Here is a 6,000-nt window from a genome sequence, read left to right on the forward strand (position 1 = left end):
GACAAATAAATGATATGATACAACTCATCTAAATGTTCTTGATATACCAACGTGTCACTTATCATTTTATTCCTCTAAGCTCCAAATCTACCCTCTGTGGCTCTCTTTGTGATACTGGAACGTTTCTCCCTTGCCAGTTGGCAAGATGGGAAGCTTCATCAGTAGAGAACCCTGGAGGGATCCTGGAAGAGAAACAGTTCTTGGTTTCTGTGCATCCTCTCTCCTGGCAGGCTCCTGTAATGCTCTGTGACCAGCGGCATATGGCACCTCTCCATGGTACCTCCCTCAGCAACCCAGAAGGTGATTTCCCACTTTCCCAGTGCAGCCCCCCGATGAACTTCTCTGCCATCCAGTGGGCCACAATAGTGCCCTGAGGTCTGGATCCCAGCTTTATTAGGGCAGAGGCCCCTTTCCATATTTGTTTCTTTCTTGGGTGCTCTGTGCTATCCCTAGAGGTCGTGGCTGCTCTCTATATCTGCTATCTCTGTATTCCTTAGAGTTTTCTTTACCCCTTTATATTGAACCCCCTTTTGTAACTATTTCCTGCTATAGTTGACAATTCCTTATTTAAATTTTCCCTGTTGAAATTACTGTAGGTTTCTTGTCTCCTGATTGAAATCTTATTGAAAGAACCATTAAGTGAAATAAAATATAAATGGCTATTTTTGTGATTGAATATCCTCTACACGTATTTGTAGTTATCTCTGAATCTCCCAGCTTCAAAATGTCCAAGTTTCAATAATCTCATTTATATGCTGGGAATAATAACACCTATCTCAAAGGATAAGAAGTAGATAAGACAAAGGTTTGTAAAAATGCCTTACATATTGTTGAAGCACAATAGAAATGTAAGCTATTATTACCACATGGTAAACTCTGTGAGGGTAGGTCTATTTCTGTCCTGCTGTTCCTGGATACCCAGGGCATTTCACAAGGCTTGGTACACTGTGGGTGCTCCATAAATGCTGGTTTGGTGAACAGATGCTTGGACACATCTCTATTACTCCATTTCATGTTTAAGTCCATTTGACCTGAATTTCAAAAACGTTAGATAAATCTAGTGCTTTCAACTTTGCAAAAGGTAAATATTATACAATTTAAAAAAACTTTGTATCCTTCAACTGCATGTCAAAATCTTCTACTGTAGATTCTTGCCTCCAAAACATTTGTAGTTATAAATGAGATAGAAAATACGGAGAAAACGATGTAGCCTCAGAGACTAAAACTGTGATGCTCTGTTTAATTAGTGATTTTCAGGTGCATTTTGTAAGGATATCTACTGTTTGTAACCTGATAAGACATATAATTGACTACGATCTTTCTTTTGTTATCTTTAAGCAAATTATAGGTTCTGATGGCAAACTTTATGTTTATGTTTCAGCATAACTACAACACTGTTTTAAGGCATTTTATTATGTCGATAAATAACTTCACACTTGATGCTCTTTATTTTCAGGGAGAAAAGAAACAGCTTTCATAGATTTTTTTTTTACTCTTAATAGTCTCTCCTACAATATTTTCACCAAAAGCCTTGACAGATATCAAGTTAAGATATGTCAAAATGACCAAGATGAATCTGTGCAATTTTTTCTTCTTACGTCAGTACTCAGGCTTGTATACACATACTGTTTGTTCCTCCTTCTGCAACATTTTTCATAATGATCTCCAGCAGTCTTGTCAAGGAAGTTTATTGCTTTTTTTTCTAGGAGTATGGAATTAGTAACATTTCACAAGCTGCTCTGATCATGGGTGGGGGGTGGGTGGGGGAAGAAAGGCAAGGGTTCTGGATTCCCAAAACTTTTTCTAAAAGTAATGAAAAATCACTTATTTTTTAGTGGACTTCCTTCTCTGTGTCTGTGTCTGGTGTTTCTAAAAAAAAAAAAAAAATTGGAGATGAAGGATAGCCTCTGAGCTATATACATGTATATGTATTTAGTATATATGTAAGCTTCTTTCCTTTGCTTCACGTAAATGAAGAACAATATCCATACAAAGTAGATACTGACTTTTGACATAGGAACATTCCGTTGAACATACTAGGATCAAATGTTATCCCAAGCAAAAATAATGAATTAAGTCAAAAGCACACCCAAAACATGTTTGTTTTATGAAATACAGAATAAATAGATAGATAAGTAAATGAATCAATGAAAGTCAAGAAGATTTGAGGGAAGTATTTAGCAGTACAAAACTAGGTTCACTGGGCTTTCTCATGAACTTACCACTTTTTTCAAGAATGCCATTTGGATGTCATAAACTGCTTCATGTGTCTATTGAGGATGCTTGTTTTCATGCCTTTATTGCACTCAATGCATTTGTCGTTGTTGTAAATAACAAAACATAGTAAACGTTTCTAAGCAACATTTGATTTGTTTATGTTGGGAATTGGGAAAATGTGTAGGGATGATTTAATATGGGCATTTTTAGACTGTGAATTGAAAAAACCTAAGCAAGATAAAAATAAAAATCTAAAAAAGATGCAGTGGAGCTTGGAAGAGGAAAGTCATGAACAGTCAGTTTCATTATCTTTGAAGTTTTAGACACTTGTCTGTTTCCTGATCTATTTTTATTGATTAGCCAAAGAGCCATTTATGTTTTGCTTCAATTGTCATTTTACATTGATAGGTCAGTTTTTCTTACTCTTCAAGCCTTAGTTATTTTAAAAAATATTTTTCTATTGACAGGTCATAAAAACATGAATACAGCAGACTTTATCTGATACAAAGTTTTTTCAAAACTTATCATTTAAATTTATGCCTCAGAAGTGCAATCCATAGCCAACCACCTTGTCAAGACCTGGAAAATCATGTATTCACATAAATAACATTCCTTGAATGTCTACTAGGTACTGAGTATGCAAGTACAACTTGCCTTGTATTGATGAACTTACAATTGTTTATTGATGCAAAGAACTTGGAAACATCTTAGAGATATGCTTTAAAATGATTCACTCTATAAATATATCTTATAGAAGTTTTATAGAATGCACTTTCCCTAGCTGACAAACAAAATCTGTGCCATTTTGAGTGCTATGCAGTATAATAAGTTCTTTTTATGTAATATTCTAGGTAATACCAACAACAGGCCTAAGAGATAGCTATTATTAACTTTACTATTTTAAAGAGTAGGAAATTAAAGCTTAGAGCAGTTAGGTAACTTTCTCAAGGTTGCACAGTTTATAAGTGCCCAAAACAGGATTTAACCTGGACTTGCCCATCACCAAAGGGCATTTTCAACTATTTTATCACGAGTCAGTATATGAAAGAGCATATTCCCATATGCACAAAATTATAACTATGTTCAATGATTCTTAGTATTTCAAAATTAATTTATTCATTCAACAAGTATTTTTAACATATACGTCACACAGGGCACATATTGCTATGTACTTGTGAATAACATAGACAAATAAATCATAACACAGTGTAGAACATGCCAGAATCATCATATAGATATATGTAGAGGTTGCATGTGCAATTGGGGGAGGGGTTGCATTTGAGGGAGCATCTGAAGAAGACATCCTGGGATCATTTTATCTGTTATTCTAATGCCAGTGGCTCAAAACACCAACTTCCATTTAAGCCATCTAGGTATTTTCTATTTTGTAGAATGTTGTACTTCTCAAAGTGATTACATGGAAGGGGGGGCATCAACATGGTAAACATTTCTCCATGGGCCCGTTTTTACCTTTTTTAAATTTTTCATTGGAGTATAGTTGCTTTACAATGTTGTGTTAGTTTCTACTGTACGGCAAAGAGAATCAGCTATACATATATCTCCTATTTTTCGGATTTCCTTCCCATTTAGGTCATCACAGAGCTTTCAGTAGAGGTCCCTGTGCTATACAGTAGGTTCTCATTAGTCATCTATTTTACACATAGTATCAGTAGTGTATTTATGTCAATCCCAATCTCCCAATTCATCCTACCCCCACTTTCCCGCTGGGTATCCATGTTTGTTCTCTACGCCTGTGCCGTTTTTTCTTATTGAAATAGCTATTCACATATCTAGAGCTGAGGTTTCTGTTATATTGTTTTTCTAGCCCTAATTAACTATGATTTGACTTATCTTCTTGCTCTTCAAGCCCAGGTTGTGTTGGGCATGAAGACATATCAAGTCCATTGCTGTGAGGACATAAATGTTTATGTATGTATAAATGAAGACTTTAAAAAAACATAAGCAATAATACCCAGCTGGTCTAAAAAAAAAAAGTAAGCTTAACCTGAATGAAATGAAAGTACATGGTCAGAACATTCCTCTCACAGAACTGTCAGTCACAGGTGCTTACTTCAGGCGTTAGTTGATTTACAAATACGACAACAGGAAAAGAGAGCTGATATCACCTCTACAATCATTTGACAGCCTACTGACACATAAATAGCCCAGAAAATATCATGTCAGACTTAAGAGCTAATTCTTTTGAAATCTAGTTGGAAATTCAATTTTAAAGATTATCTTTAAATGGTTCCTTTGTCCCCAGTAACTCCATAGCCATCCCCATCCCATACACCCAGTTTTCTTCCTTTACTCTCACAATTTGTCATTACCTATTTTGTTACTAGTTTATGTACTTATTTTCTACCTTCTCCACCAGAATGAAAGATCCATATGGGCAGGAACCACGTGTTTGTTCGTCATGGTATATCTAGTGCCTGGTGTCCAGTAGTCACCCGATGAATTTGTTGCTTGAATAAATGAATAGTGATTTCTATAGCTCTATCAGCATTTATTTCAACATATTTGTATCCATATCCATCTTCTTCTCTAAACTGTGAGCTCCTTGAGAGCCAGATTATAGTCTTAATTCATATTTGTGTCTTCTGAGCCTAGTCTATAAGAGATGCTCAACCATAATTTGTTACATGAATTGATTCAACCCAGATATTGCAAGACTGCTCCACTCACACAAACAACTCTGACATATAATTTCCTTGAATGACTTTAATGGGGAGAGAGGGAGAATCCCAGGATCCATTTGAGAATATATTTCCCTATTTCTCTCTGTCTGAAGAGAATTTTTGCTGATCTAAAATTTATGGTACTTTTAATTTGTTTTCTCATGCCTTTGTTAGCTATTTTCATGTTGACTGGCCTGTACCCAAAACTCAAAACTTTGATCCCACTCCAGCCCAACTCCTGCCTCTCTCCAAACACAAGATGGATCTTGGTACTTATGAGCTTCTAGAATTCAGTGGTATTTCCCTTAGCAAACAAAAGTCCAAGATAATATATTTTACCAAACTAGACCAGAATGCAAGGAAATCACTTGGGAAGTTTATTAAAATGCACTGATAGTCAGAGTCTAGATCAAAGAGATAAGCTACATTTTACTTTAAGCTATAGGTTGCACTGAGAAATCTGCATTTTAATAATCATGCTAGCAGGGTGATTTGAGAAACTCAAATTATAAGACTTGAGAATTCAGAGAGGATGTTTTACGCATCCTTGCATTGTCAGTGCCTATGTCTGACACATAATTGGTATTAATGTCCTCCCTTAAAATGTAAATGCCTATGCTCCCTAGAGAATCGGTTTTCTCATGATCTACCTTCTTTTGTTAACCTTTTTTCTGTCCCAGAATTCATTTCCTATTACTTCTTATCCTATGTTAGGGCCTAGCCTCAATAGGAATTCAGCCTATTGGTTTATATTTAATGACAACCTTCTTTATGCCATTAACAATTTCCAATATCACTTAAGATAACTGAATTGTTTATTAAGAGCCAGTTGAAATGCAAACAACTTAAGCAATGTCCTATAGCCACTGGGACCCAATCCAGATTGCTTGGTGATAAATGACAAACATTGAATTTATTCCTTTGTAAACCTGTAAAAGAATCTAGACTTTGTTCTTCAAACAATGCAATATCATAGATTGAGCTATGTCCTAAAATAGATTTTACTTAAAGTTATAAGATTTTGTATTAACCTCTTCTAAAATACTTTACTCACTAATATTTGTTAAACTTGAAAATCTCTAAAAAAACTTCCACCAAGGTG

Source organism: Balaenoptera borealis (genome assembly GCF_965194805.1).
Source record: "Balaenoptera borealis genome assembly, chromosome: 6".
In the NCBI taxonomy this organism is placed as follows: Eukaryota; Metazoa; Chordata; class Mammalia; order Artiodactyla; family Balaenopteridae; genus Balaenoptera; species Balaenoptera borealis.